Raw genomic sequence first — 16,374 nt, 5'->3', positions numbered from 1 at the left:
CAATATTGATACTTGTATGAGTAAAGACTTGCTTTGTAGTCGGCCGTGAGCCCGGAGGCAAGATGACGTCATGAAGCCATTAGTCAGCAATACCTCCCCTATTTACAACGCAGCACCTCGTGTTGTTTGTTTGTTTTGTATCTCATTGACTCCAGGTATTTTCTGATTTTATAACCGCCTTTTCACAAGCGCAGCTTTGTTTTCCATCAAAATGTTCGTACTTGTTTAGTACCAACTTTCACCATTGGAGCGTTACATTTCATTTACCCATGCCAGCTCATTATTTGTCCCGCATGTAGAATTCGTTTTTGATATCACACGTCATACATGCAACGCCACCGTCTGTGCATCAGTTTTTATGACCTTTAGATGTCTGCTTTGCCTCGATTTTACCACCAAGAAAACTGCAAAATGCAAAGACGATGATCAATAACAGTATATCCTATCACACTGGTCCTATAAACCCAGCTTGACTTTTTAAACATCTTACCGTCGGCTCTAATTGTCTACACTGTCCAAGCCATTACTTTCCCCTAAGAAAATTCTTTATTTAATGACATTGGCGAAACACATGCTGCAAAGCGTCTCAAAAAAGTACGTACTCTTCAATGGGCCAGTATTTTTCAGAACGATGACGTTGGGGGCGCACAAAACTAGTGCAATGTCTAACTTTGTTGCTGTCCAATCCGGTGATACGACTGATGCCAATGGTCCGTGCAAGTTATGAAAAGATCTGCAGAGTCAACGTCAAATAATTATGTGTGGATGGAACACTGAATGGAGTTCTGAAAGATCGCTTTAACTTGGTCATATCACCCGTATTTCATAAATTCCCACCATTTTTATTACGGGCAAGGAAACTTAGAGGCTAAACGATGCAGTTGAAAACTACATTGACATACTGACGCTGTATGGTAATTGAATGATTCCTAGACAAGCACACCACATTGCAAGCGGTGGCGACAGGAACGTTCGGCTAAATTCAGATGAGATCAAGTTTACATTGTCTTCAAAGACAAATGTTTAATTCACTTATTTTATCACATATATTGTGAACACGGGCGATTTCTGTAATACTGTACGGATTACTGTACCAGACTAGTGTGTTTTTCTCCGTGACTTTCCTCATTCTGTTTTCCAGCATCAAGGATTTTTTTTATTAAAAGGCAGATGGTTACTATCTTTTCACAATTTGATGGCTTTCGTAGAAAACAGTTGATTTTCGCCATATATATCTATCACATTTGTGGACTTGCGTCCATTAGAGCACACTCACCCAAAGGATGAAATGTGGAAAACGATGATGATGATGACGACGACGACGATGACTATGATGATGATGATGATGATGATGATGATGATGTATTTATGCAGAATCAATATTTCTATGTCATCTGACAACTTCGAGCTGAATTATTTCGTAATTAAGAGCCGGCAATTCAAGGTCAGTCTTTTGACTCGCAAGGTCACGCCCACAGTGTTAATCAAATAACCATTGTGACAGAGCTGTCTAAATATTTGCCGGCAATACACGGACAATGTTCCTTGCTTAGTCTGAAACGCTCAGAACGTCAAATTTTGACACGCCAATTCTTGTAAAATGTGTCCTACAGAAATGATGCAGCGGTACGTGTTGAGTCACTACTGTTGATGTTGTTAGTTTGAATCCGCTCGCGCGGATAAAAAAGAAGCTTTTCAACCTCTGACGCTGAAGCTTTTAGTCGAACACCGCCATTGTCCAATGTCATGATTATACAGGCCACAGTCCCTCCACCGTGGAGGGACTGTGTACAGGCCAATGATATCAATATACCTCACAGTGACGACCAGTGATCATCAACAGGGGAGATAAGGCCACAAATGGTTTGGCAAATGAGTGAAGTAAACAGATGTATTTCATCATATAATGTCATTTGCGCAATGTATAGCATTTTGATCTAGAGCGTTTTTCGAGGTCCTACAGTGTTCATGGCTGAGTGATCTGTGTCTCCGCGCCGTTGAAGCAATGATCAACATGTTTTGCCACTCTAACCGTTGAGGGCGCTCTCAGAGCAGAGATTATGTGTGCACGTCAGTTAGAAGTCTTCTCTATACTCTCATTCTAATAAATGAATTACGTTCCACTCCATTCATTCATTAATGATGGATCAGCCATAAGTGGCAGCTTATTTACAGACAAGAAGAGGAAAGTATACGGTAAACATTATACCAGGGTGCGGAAGCAAATGAAACGAAATACCCGCGTCACCTCTGCATGCCGCCCAGGAAAAGACAAGGGAAATTCTCTGGAAACTTTGACCCTGTCCGAAAACAATGCATAACATAGGACCACGGGATGGTGTTGGACTTCACCACTTTCGTTCATTCTCTCAATTACGCAAACAAAAAAGCGTCTTTGTTTTTTGATGCTAACTTGGACGAACCCGTCTGTAGGCTGCTGAAGCGTCTGGCTAGACTGAATACCTAATTCCTATATAACTTTCCACTAATAGCTCCGTAGCCCCGCCTACACACCATTTATCACTGCCAAGTATCAAACTCACGTAACGCGAAAACATTAATTTCTCTCTATACTATCGAACCGAGAGAAATTATATTTATTGTTCTGTTACACCTTTTACTGACAAAAAAACTTACAGTTTGTTTTGTAACCGATAACTAATTTCTTATTTCTAACTTTCGTGTTCCTTTCCGCTGAAAAATTTCGATTCCTGCCCGCTCTCTGAAAACTCCCATATTCGCTGGCCTCACTGACCAGTTCATAAGCGATCCTGCCACTTGCTTTGCGATAATCGGGTATCAAGTTCAATCCCACTCAACCTAACCGAGCGTATACAGCCACAAAAACAGCTTAGGATCGGTGTGAGTATGATTCCCGACAGTGCTGATTTAAATCGTCCTCGCTCGTCGTCGATTGAATGGTTGAGTAGTTTAATTTCGAGGTCGAAACATGAGTTCACACCATCCACGAAAACCGGTTTTTCGAAATAGTGAACATGATCACTCACCTACATGTGCGCAGTGAAAGTTTCAATAAAATTTATGAATGTCAAGACAACACTTTGAGGCTTAAAAACCTATTTGCTGTTTTGTATTTGTTTCGTATATCAATGTTGAATACAGACCTTATTGAATTTGCTCTTTCATTACAACCGACAGAGGTTGATGACTGGCGATATTGAAACAAATTTAAGTATTCATTCCTATTGAGTCCCTCGGTAACAGTTGCTGAAATCACGTGGGAGGGGACTGCTATCACTAAGACCTCTGAGAAATAATTTTCAATAGCCTTAGGTCCCCTCTCTTAGGGGTGGAGACTAAAATAACAGCGTCCTCCCCGTAGGAAGTAGTCCGTAGACGCCGGAATATGTATAAATGAGTTCTCATTTACTCTGCTGCAGGGACAAAGGCTGTGACGCAAATCATCGAGTTTTATTAATGAAGCATCCAAACTAATGCCTTTTCAATACATTACAATCGCAAGATGAATCGCATCTTTAAGTGATACGGTAATGCCATTTTCTCACTTTTGCTTTTATAACTACCATGCCATGACATTCCATGATGCCTTTCTTTCCCTTTCGCCATTTCGAATGTATGAACGGAAGGAAAATGTAAAACAGCTATGGCTTGTCGCCGTGTAACTTTCATCTCCACGAACGGTTCGAGTACTGCGCTGTACAGCGATCAAACAAGGCTCAACTAAATGTACGCCCCAAAGCTGCATAGTTTTAAATTTAGATTCATCGCCCTTCAGAGAGTGGGCTTACTGAATATCGAAAAACCTCATACACGATACAGACTCAAGAGAGATGGTACTATTTACTAAGAACTCAAAAGAGACCACCGTGTCACGAACCTTGTACTCAATAACAACACTCGTAATTACACCAAGAACTGACAAGCCATGTTCAGTATGTATAATGAACTACATATCTACGGTGACTGCATTACGCACGTGTCCTGTCAGCACCTGGAATGGTGGATTTTGCCGCTAAGAGGCTACTGTATGCATGTTTGGTTTGTCGTGACATAGTATAAAAGTTTCACTTCAAAAGCCGAAAACCTTTCGGCGATACAACGTTGGATCTACAATGAAAGACTTGCCATGTAACTTATTCAACACTTTGTGATAAAGCCCACGCACGTCACCTTGTGACGTCATTTCTTCTTGTCTCCGTCCATTAGAGGCCCGGAAAGATCCAGATATTTGTTTTGAAAACACTATATCATGGAGGTAGAGAAATTAGATTCGTCCTATCAATATACAAACGTCCATTAACACAGCTGAAAAGATATAGAATGTATTGTTTATATCATCGCATATCCTAGTTCTTGCCAATATAGCAATATTTCAAAAGTTGCATATCATAGCATTCCATTTTCTGCAACTGAATAAATTGCACTGGAATATATGTAGATCAGTCAGGATGAAATAAAAATTCCAGCCACAATCAATATCTCTTCGATTATTTACGCGAGTATTATTCGCTCAGAAATATTTCGAAGGATATCTCTATACAACGGAGAGGAATACGTCTTTGGGCTGATACAAATTCAGGTTTATAAAATCCAGCGGCCTTTTGTGATGAAAGCAGACGTCAATTATATGAAAGTGTATAAAAAAGTCAATGATAAGTGTGTTATATATATATATATATATATATATATATATATATATATATATATATATATATATATATATATATATATATATATATATATATAGATATATATATATATTATATATATATATATATATATATACAAAACGTATACAATGTGCCCTCCCGTTATCACCATAATGGCTTTATGGCAACCTCTGAACTTGGCACAGAGAGTACGGTATATATATATATATATAATATATATATATATATATATATATATATATATATATATATATATATATATATATATATATATATATATATATATATATATATATATATATTCAGTATATGCTAAATAGGTAAGCTCGGGTAAGGGGAAACTAATTTGCTATACCGTGTTTAACAAAAATGACTAGGCCTTTGTTGAAAAGAGTTGTTCGGATCCGTTCTGACAGATTCATCGATTGATAACAATCTTATGGTAGAATGCATCCTGGGAACAGATTTTCGAACTCTAAAATATTTTAAAAACCCGTACTTTTCTACCGTTTTTGTTGTCTCATTTTGAAGCTTACCGAGCAAGTGAACTTTTCACTGTCTTGTTTTTTCTAGAAGGGAAGATTCAGTTTTCTCAATTGAGTTAACATGCATGATAGCGGCCATATTGGATTTCAAATATCAGAGATCTGGGTAGTTTGTTTCTTTTACCCCTTCGTTTTAGCGGCGACTTCAAATTTTTATTCTTGATTATGAAGGAGAATAGTTTAATGTTCCCTTGACGAAAATTTGAAATAATATGAAAACTCTTGGTTTCGAGGCTCGTGTTACCTAAATGAATTAAAACCACACTGATCGATCAATAACTTAATGGTGGTGTTTTGAATGTTCAACCGTCAACTCAACGAACCTTTTTATCATGCATTTATATTTACTACCCCTGGGTCAACTCCTGTGCTAGACTGAACGATCCGTCGTTCATGGGTGCTCCAACGCTCCCCCCTTACACGCTCCCCTCTTACGTAAGAGGGGGAGCGTAGAGAGCGCCCTCGAACGGCGGAATTTTCGTTTACTTCTTTGTGCCAATATAGAGAAGACAGAACAAGAAGATTGCAAAGGTAATGTTTAAAAATCTTTAATGCTTAATACTTTTAAAATGTGACAAGGAAATCGGACAAGGAACTGTCACGAGAAATATTTGACAAGCCGCAAAAGCATCAGAAAATGCGGGAAGACTGAAATAGTGAACTTGGAGTTTCTCTCAGAACACCCACTCATGATGTGCTTTGGGTGTCGCTCATTTAGTTTTTGCTGAGTCATCACAGTCAAAATTTTATTATTAGAGGAAAAGAATAAAGCATATTGTAGCACGGGTACACCTACCAATAAGTCAAGCAAATATACCGTTAAAACCTTACTTTAGATTTAATTTTCTTTTTTTTAATCAAAATTTAACGTTAAACGACTCTGCGAAAACGAAATGAACGAAACCCAAAATATATGAGCGGGTGTTTTAGGAATCTGTGATGTGTATGTCCCAATTCTCGTGGCCACTAAGGATGCAGTGGCTTGTCCAGACGTGGCATGAATGTCAGTCAATAGCCCCAACGGACACTGTTTCTCGTACACACGTGAAGAAGGCAAGTCTGATATACAAAATCGATTCTTAATGATATTGCTCGTATAACGTGATTTTGGCGAAAACTCCGGTATTTTTTTCAACTAGTTGGTTCTCGGTTCCCCATTCACTTAACAAGGATATGATGAAAGACAACTCTTTATTGGTCTGTATAGGTCTATAATGATTTGCCCATCACCCACTTTTCATCTTCAAAAATGGTATTAAATATGTGCTCGTCTATAGCTATATTCACATATAAGGGAAATTTAAAGAAATTTGCACTGTACAATTTGACTGCACATTGGAAGTGTGGCTTGATGGTGACCAATTCAAAAAATTTAGAGTCTTTATTGCAGCTCATCGAGTGGTTACATTTGTAGAAACTGTTGGAATCGGTCCCAAAATTTGAGTAATAACAAGTGAGAAGCGTAAATCTATACCATGAGGTGACAGCTGATGTAAGGATGTTCCATAATATTATCAATTCATAAACTCCACACACAGTTTATCACACCATAATTACTCTTGCGACCACTAGCACGACGGCAAGTAGCATTTCTTTATGTGGAAATTAATCAGTTTTTCATTCTGAGAAGATAAATATCTATGATGCAAAATAGGAAACATTTTTTTGAAAGTGAGGATTCGAAATCCATAAAATATTGACGTTTTCTGAACAAAATTACATGCGAATAGTGTTGCGTTAAAATTTTGTTAATTGATGTGTAAATTGATAGTTTTGATGAATACCAGTGCGGTGAGACACGGAAACCTTCACAATTTTTGGTTCAGAGATTGCAGACGGCACACAGAACATCTGCTTATACTTTATTCAGGCCGTATGCTTCTCCATGATTCTAAAGTTGTACATTTGGTAATTGAACAATTGCACTAGCCACAGAATGATTGACCGACTCGGCGAATTGTATTCGACTTATATGTGTTCAACGTGTACTGTGACTAATTTTTCACGCCTTGAGATATGTGACTCTTGGAATGAAAATTAGCTGCAAAAATTCCTCTGTGAATTTGCTGTCATTACTCTTAAATAAATAAACTATAATTTACAGAGTATAAATGTTGTGTCATAGAAAATGCGGATTGTAAAATGATTCGATGCGAAACGTGACAGGTACGAGCTCCAAGTGTCTTCTGTCCGTTCCCTTCACTTATGCCGTTTCGCTTCACCTTTCACCTAAAGACAATCGTGACAAGAACACCAAATGATTAGGAAAAACAAAGTTAAGATGTTAAGTGTTTCATGCGCAGCTAGTACGGTCTGATGGCATTCTAGCTCGAAGGTCGAATAACTCAAGTGAAATTCAAATTCTGTACTGATGCAGAAATACTTGATACTGGTGCATCTGTATATGTGGTCGTCTTTGAGACATCATCGTTCAGAAAAGTGTATGCCAGCCAAAATGTGTCCAAAATGAAATTTTGGCACTTGTTGCAAAAAGGCCACTAATTTACATAAAGTTAGTGGTTAAAGTGACAAATGTTATATATCTTTACGTGGTACATCCGTCCTTCTATGTGTGCACCTATCTAATTCACACTTTGTAATATTGAATTATAAATCGGTTGAAACAATTTCCTTTCTGTTTAACTTCATCAAGAATATGTCTCTTTAAAAGGACACTCCTCAGGTCCTGGCTCTCGCATTAGTGGTCGTTGACATTGACCGTTTATGTGATTTCAGTCCTTTGTTCTCCTTTAAAAGTTGTGCACAGTTACTCCATTTGCCTAGAGATAACGCTGATAAAAACCTGCCCTTTTCAGGTCTAGACTGGTATCGTACAGGTCTGAGGATAGCGCTGTTTACGCAAAGAAATAATAACAAAAATCAACAATGGACGATGGACACCGTCAAAAGGCAATCAGTGTTAAGTTAGTGTGTGTGTAGTGTTAAGACTTGAAAAACTGTGTCTATATATTTTTAACAAGTGAGCATGCTGCAAACCCCAAACGCTTACTATATAGGATGATCTAGTTTTCAGGAATTTGTCTCGTGCTTTCATGTGCACGAATAGACGGTGAAATGAAATAAAAACGACATTGCCGATATACGAAATTGGAGAAGTTCAGGTACGACAAACAAACGAACACTACGTCACAGGTTAATGAAACTTCATTGGCCGATCACACCTAATAAGCCGATTGACTTCTCTGACCTCAGTCATACTGATCGCTTGTACGGTTGTATGTATTGTTAATGCGATTCAATCCCAATGAACGAAAAACACGGACCACAAGTTTAGGGTTTTAAGTAAGAACTTGGTCTTATTTTTCTCTCGTGACCAACCCCTTTCGGTAGCTTCTCGGAGAGAATATCATTGAAAAAAGTTAATGATGACCGATTGCGTGAAATGCAATATAGACATGGTTGTTTCAGTTCATGCATCTGACATATAGGCCTATCTGTAAATGCAAGTACTCATCTGTGTGCTGCGAGTGTGTTCGCCGCGGCGTGCTTTCTTAAACACGCTAGACTGCCCATCGTCATGGAAACGGGCGTTTAAATTGGTGAATGTCTGTGCGACTTGTATGTTCATTCTTTTGGCGAAAGTATGAGCAAAATCAATGACTTTTTTCGAGTTGAGTGAATGTGTTAGCAATGTATTGAATTGTATGGCTAATTTTCTGAGATGACCGTGATCACGTGGTTTTATTGGATGCTATTACATGCGTCGTAATAATCGACAACTTGATAACGTTTTAAATTCATACTTGACCTAAACATTCTAAAATCGTCAAAGTTTGTGTTGCAATTGACTAATGAAAAGCTCTCAATTCTACGATATTGGCATGTATGAGAATGACTCGAGTTTGCAATGTTAAACGTGTGGAACTGTTTTTATAATATTCTGCTATTCAATCGGAACTTCTTTTCAACATGAACCTGGGAGTTAAATTTAAAATCTTGTCCTTTCATTGTGTTGGTCAATGATCGTGGCAATTTGACCATTTGTCAATGAAAATGGCTCAGAAAAGTGACACTGACTTTTGACCAGTCCAGTTTTGTGGTTTTATTGAGCTGAGGCTGCGACTACAAAATGACACTAAAGACTGAAAGACACATATCCACATATGATACAACAGGAACTGTTTAGCGATAATCGCATTTTGAAGAATACGTTTTAGTGAAAAGTGAAATGAGATCACTTTTAGTGGAGGACATGGATGGTTCGAAGGATCCTAAATTAATTAGCAAGAAAGGAGAAAAAATAAATACGACACAAGCGTTACAGGGGTAAAAAATAATAGGAAAGTATCGTTTTCATAAAAACAAGATAGGTAAAAAGGAACTGAGCACGGGGCAAAAGAAACACAATCATATTGTCTTTTCATCGCCATGTAGTTATCCAAACATAGTTCTAATAGTGTTTCATGTCAATTATACCACAGAGAAACATAAACAGAGTGGCAACGCTTGCATGCCTTTTGTTCCATGGTCGTCTCGGTAGACTATTGGCTTTTCATATTAAAATGAGCTTCAAAGGTGTTAACCTTTTTGGAGGCTTTGTTTGTGGTTGATAATCACACGAGATTATGCGAAAAATACGACGAGATGGCATCGTACTGCCAGTCGCGTAGCAACCATAGTTACCTTGTGAGCTCTCAGGCCAGAAAAACTGCTTCACGCCAATCAAAACATAACACGCCAGCAGTTTCATAAACATGTCCTTCCTTGACGCACGTGTAAAAGACGGTTTGACTGACCGTAAACCATTGAGTAAAACCAGACAGTATCGATAAAAGACTTTCAAATTTGGTTCAAACACACTCATTATATATTCATAAAAATATGAGAGGAATCTTTAAAACCGTAAAACTCACTTTCCTGAAGCTCAAAACACTCCCGTTTTCGCCAGCACGTCAATTCCGCCCAGTACAAACGACAACAACAACACAAACTTTGTCGAACATACTTTCGCTTAACAATTGGCGAAAATCCGAAAAATACCGAAGGATACATGGTCGGCACTCTTCGGAAAAGAGAGGCGAGAGCAACCTGAGGCGGGGCGAACATGGATGGGTTACGTAACCGCTTCACGCCTTAAACACCACCCGTTGCGACTCTGTCCATGTTCCTCTGTGATTATACCTACCCGATTGATTATATAATCATATTGTCACATCATGAAAAAAAATCTGAAAATTACCAATTTTGCAAGCTTATTCCGGAAATGTCATATCATTCGGGATTATCGATTTAAAAAAGCGGGTTCACATACCGGTAGAGATCTAACCTCTATTGTATTTGACGAGAAGATCCTGCATGTTTCTCATCGCCCCCGACTTCCGACAGTAGTAACGAATGCAGGAGAGGCCCTCATCACAGTCCTCGTCGCTGGCACAGATTACAATATGCTGTATTCTTGGCTCTTCACAGTGATATCCCTGACACATGTACCGGTGCGGACAGTCCCTGTCTGATCGGCACCAAGCTCGTTGGTACTGCGAAGACGAAAAAAATTTGACTTCTTCATACTTTCAAGTTTTGATTGTTATTCAACTTGATTTTTCAGTGACTGCATATCACTGTAGATTAATTTCTGATAATTGAGATCTATTTTGAAACCAAGGAGAAAGGATTATATTCCTGAATCTACACTTATTACGGATTTTTTTAAGAAAGTGTAGAACGTCAGTCGAAAATAGCATTGAAATTTCTTTCTCAAGTTTCTCATCAGTGACCCTGTTCTTTTTGCTGGCTACAGCATAAAATCGCATCGCTCATGGCATGTGTTATATTGAGGAAATTCGTTGTAAAATGATTACTTTCTTTTCTCCTTTCCTAAAAATAAAACTCAACCCCCTTAGAAGGGTACCCAGCTGTCCATTCAACTAAGAGTTATTTTACCGACAGAAATCATTGTGTCTAAAATTGGAGCATTGATTTTCTCACGTTCAGACAGTTCTCTGTCCCTCTTTCCCTCTGTCTCTGTCTCTGTCTCTCTGTCTCTCTCTCGCTCTCTGTCTCTGTCTCTCTCTCTTTCTTTCTCTCTGACTGTAACCATTTAGAGTTCGTAGAATATTCAGAATATGCACTTACACATACGTATACGTAATTGAAAAGCGATCGAACCAAACTGAGGTTTTCTCTGGACAATGCAACCTCAAATTATGCGGCTGAGATTCTGATATTAGGCGGGAAACTAGCAAATTGAATAAAACTTTATTCAACCAGATATAAATACAATGTTGAACATATTTTCTTATTTATAGAAAATCGATAAACAAGCGATATATTAAACGAAATACGATATATATCTACGTCTTGAGGAAGTAGAGAGGGTTATTTCTTAATTTAGCTACTTAATTTAACTTAATGTTAAACTAGATGGCAGATGCACATAATAATACTTGAGATTACCCTAATTTTGACATCTTTTTTGAATGAAAACAGCCTTGCGCTGCTGTTGAACGCAAGATGATTTCTTCAATAAATGGAAAACACAGACTTAAATAAAATTCCATCTATCTACCGCACGCACATGAAGGCTTATATTCGACGATCCGTCATTAAGGGGCAGAGAGAAACGTAGAAGAATAAAAAAAAACAACTAAAATCAACCATTTCAAAGATATACTTGCATTGAACGTGCACTAGATACAAACAATACATTTGCAAATATGAATGAAGATGAAACTTACATATGATGGGTAACTTTGTACAGCGTTTATCAACACCAAAAATATTGTTATGATTGCTGTTACTCTTGCCTTCTCCATCTTCAGTGACCGTCGTTGTTATACTGGGCTGTATCGTTTACAAAGTCTAGAACACCGTAAGTCGGTCAGTTCAGGTGTTACATATACCATGGGTATTGCAGAATCCTGGTTTTTATGCATTTTAAGCATCCATCAACATTAACGTCACCGGATTCGAGGAAACAGCCAAAAAAATCGCATAATGATTAACTTTTAATTTGACAGTGTGGGAGTGACGGCGCAGGTCACTGACAATAACGAGCTTTAAGGATGATTAAAATGCGCGCAAAGGGAATTTCTAAACAGACAGGTCAGTTTTGGCGGAAACGCTGAGTAGGAGGACCTCCTATTTTTAAAATAAAATGTCATCGTCTGCATGTGTTACATTGGATCGTTTATCCCCTCTCCGTCATTTACCTCCCCATCTTAGACTGTGCCGCTTCGACATAGTGGTTGCGCCCTCCTTGTTTCGGGGCGATTTTCTCTAATCGAGGCGTCCTACGGGTCTTAACATCAATCCTCTTACAGCCTAACATTCGATGTACGTAAATTGACGATAGCCGAGCCCTGTGCGCACGGCGGCGATAACGAAGTTGCATTGCATGTCAATGGAATTGGGTGTCACTGCAAGACCCAAGAGCAGTACTCCAAATAACGTGGTGAGCTTGTTTCCCTATACGAGAGTGTTGCTTTGATCCGCCACGTTGCGTAATGTTCCTGTACATGTACGTGACATTTTGCATTGTTAAAGAATAATGGAATTATTCACAGAACGTCAGGCGCGATTGAAGCTCTGTATTTTCCAGAAGCAAACACAGCTTGTTGATATCAAATTATACGTATTTGGAACCCTATATGGTTGAGAGTGTTCAAACATTTGATCAATACACTGTCTCCACATATCTAAATAAAGTATGTATGTATGTATGTATGTATGTATGTATGTATGTATGTATGTATGTATGTATGTATGTATGTATGTATGTATGTATGTATGTATGTATGTATGTATGTATGTATGTATGTATGTATGTGTGTATGTATGTATGTATGTATGTATGTATGTATGTATGTATGTATGTATGTATGTATGTATATCTATCTACCTACCTACCTATCTCTCTCTATCTATCTATCTATCTATCTATCTATCTATCTATCTATCTATCTATCTATCTATCTATCTCTCTATCTATCTATCTTTGTATCCCTGTAGCTATGTTTGTATGCATGCCTGCATAAATACATGCGTGTCTGTCTGTCTGTCTGTCTGTCTGTCTGTCTGTCTGTCTGTCTGTCTGTCTGTGTCTGCATACCTCCCTTCAAACCTACCTGTTTGCCCCATCTCTCTCTCTCTCTCTCTCTCTCTCTCTCTCTCTCTCTCTCTCTCTTCTCTCTCTCCTCTCTCTCTCTCTCTCTCTCTCTCTCTCTCTCTCTCTCTCTCTCTCTCTCTCATATCGAGTAAATTTCGCAAACATAACTCATTGTCTATTCAGAACACGCACCTTGATAAGTCTGGAAATTTCCTTTCGTCTAGGTTAACAATCATGTCAATGATTAAGATAGTAATCCCAGTGTTAATCTCGGCCTACTATCCACCAATGGTTTCTCTCTTAACACAGCAGCTCAGTAATCAAATTAATGCCCAGATCGTGTCAGCGAGTACAAATGGTGCCAAGTGTAATTTAATGGCCTGTCATAATATAGGAGCAATCGTGCATGCTTAAACTGAGAGAGAGGCAAGCGAACTTGAAACTCTGTCACCGATATGAGGCCTGGCTAACTGTACTCAAGGTTTCATTTCCTGTTTCAATCGTGGGAGTTCATGCCTTGTGGGAACACTCACGTATAATGAAACCAGGAACAGGATTATACGCATTTCAAGGACATGCTCACACTTCTATTGCGATTTCTAGTCCTGATAGAGATGTACGCAGTATTTTTTTCTGTTTATTCCTCCATGTATAGTTTGAGAATTAATTATTTAAATTAATTAGCACCTACATAGTTCATCGATATCGTAATTTGTAAATGCTCAACAGCCAGTCAACTGTTTCATCCACATTAATCGCACACAGTGCTCCCCATGACCGCATTAGGAGAGATTAGTAGGCTATGGGGATGTGAGAGAGAAGTGCAGAGTTTAACAATTTATAGGGATCTTGGCAAACTAGGATTAATTTAAGGTAGTACCCGCCTCGAAAGTAAAAGACTTAATCTTTTGCCTAAACTTTCCTGATGGAAACGCTCAGTCGTCCTCTTTCAAAATCGAGGCTAATAATCAGAGGTCAGCGTACAAATGTTAGTACTAGAGAAACAAATTTCTTAAAATTTCCCGACGATTGAAATTCAAAATGGTCGCCATTCCTGTGTCTACTTGCAAAACTAAGCCGATGAAAAGTTTACTTACTCCACTAGCTTTAACATAAGCCCCAACAAGCGATATACCAGAAAAAATGAGATAAAATTTGATAGTTAGAATATCTGTTTCCGAGGTGCATTATACTTCAAGGAAGTCTGACAATATTTTACAATTTTATGACAAGGCAGGGTTTGGCACAATTATGTTATGCTACCAGTTCATGTAGTAAATTTGATCTGTCTGTTCCACAGGTAAAGTAAATTTTATGCTAGCCCACCGTTTCCACGGGCAGAAGAAAGTTGCTTTGCACGAAACTGCATTTAATAAGTACATTAAAGGGAGACAGTCATAGGAACTGCGCGTGTGCGACTTTCTTGTTTACAAACAATGTATTTCATGCATGATATCTAGATGCAACACGTCAACATAGCTGCAACATCAAAATTTTATTTTATTGTTAACAAACATGTTTTAACTTTCATCAATCGAATCGCCGACGTACCCTAGATACAGTGTTTACATCGGTCGTGGGGGTTCCTGGCAACCTTTGAGAAGAGTTCCGACGACTGCCTCCCTTTAACACAATCTGTTCTTCAACATAGACGGCGAAAGTTTTGTTAATCAAAGTACCAACGAATCGACTGTCGCTTTATTTAAGTTGCACAGAGAGAATTGACTCAAGTTTTGCTGTTCAATGTATTCTTAATCCGTTTATGTTGAAAGAACAATTTCCCAAAAAGTATGCATTTGAATGCTATGTGAATGAATTCCTGAGTGAACTGACTGTATTTCTCCACACAAAGACGTTTCATCTGAGTCTCAACCTGTGGCAGATTTTGAGAGAATAAACCCTCATGGAAACACTTGGAGTTATGCTTAAGAGAGCTGCTTTTTCCTAAAAACTTGCTATCCTAGGTTGAATGAGTGTTCTCTCCTCTTCACAATCATTACATCGTAAATTGACAAGAGACTTCAAATAAGAGAAAAATTTCCGAGTTGGCGCCATTATCATGAACGGGTCAACAATGATGAGGTGTTTAAATTTGCACAGTGCCCTCACAGGCAAGAGTAGGAAAAACAAGAGCATCTATTGTGAATTAGAGTCACGACTAACGGTCAAGTTACGCATTGTTGTGTGTACAAGCCGAAGTCCAATGCCAGTTGTTGATATGAAGCTGTCTTATTATCGTCTTATGGAATTGTTTCCATCAAATAACATTTTTTAGTTATTACTGTTCCATATGGTGACTGAAACATGCCATATCGACTCAAAGGATTCTGCGCTCATGCAGGGTAAGTACCGACCGCAGCAGGGCGTGGATAAACTATTAGTACAAAAAAGATGGCTGCGACAAATACGCTCCTGTTGATTATTTTTTGTGCCACGTTCTGGAATCATTATCGCTTATAGCAGGGAAGGAAATGCAAACAACGAAACCGCAATGGAAACTGATTAGAACGAATGTTAAAAGTCAGAGTTCCTGGATAAATAATGCCATATAAGGTAAAGTCCCAAGTTCCGTGATGTGAAATTTGCATAAAGATGAACTCGGCAGGAGGGACAAATCAATGATGAACTTTAATACGAGGAACTCATGTTTATATAGGTTTACGTTCAACTTATAAGGGATATGTTAGTTACAAAATGTGTCTCAGAAACGGTGAAAGTTCACAGGAAACGCGTGTCTTTGAGAGGCGGGCCATGTACGTGCGCGCACTGAGGCACAAAACTCTAAAGAGGTCGACGATCTTCTGGTCGTGCACACGGTCTACAAGACGTGTCGACGACCTAGCGTGTCATATAATTAGGATGAAAATTTTACAACAAATGACAAACGGCTGCTTTCTTAGATCAGGGTATTAACCGTCAACGGGTTATTGAGCTCTGTAATATTGCCCTTCATCGACTCTCCTCTCAACGATAATTTATACATTGGCTTGCGTTCAATTCGTTGATGAAGCAAAATTTTCTTTCAAAGAAGGAAAAGTTTAAGTGAAATATTCGTTATCCCCCGAGTTGACAACACAGTTAAGTATGAAAGGAATGTTGCATTCATTAAATA

At 38.5% G+C, this 16,374-nt stretch overlaps 1 long non-coding RNA gene across 1 annotated transcript; it reads right to left on the bottom strand.

Moving 5' to 3' along the window:
* Positions 1–5,720: 5,720 nt before the first annotated feature.
* On the bottom strand, positions 5,721–12,133 carry LOC139138677 (uncharacterized). The gene is made up of 3 exons (XR_011553658.1): positions 11,893–12,133; positions 10,470–10,692; positions 5,721–7,426 (listed from the first exon to the last, which is right to left on the bottom strand). It is a non-coding gene; the product is annotated as an uncharacterized lncRNA (long non-coding RNA).
* Positions 12,134–16,374: the final 4,241 nt, after the last annotated feature.

Source organism: Ptychodera flava, chromosome 8 (assembly GCF_041260155.1).
Source record: "Ptychodera flava strain L36383 chromosome 8, AS_Pfla_20210202, whole genome shotgun sequence".
NCBI classification, from domain to species: Eukaryota; Metazoa; Hemichordata; class Enteropneusta; family Ptychoderidae; genus Ptychodera; species Ptychodera flava.
The sequence above is the reverse complement of the archived record's forward strand: the minus strand, read 5'-3'. Positions and strand labels throughout refer to the sequence as shown.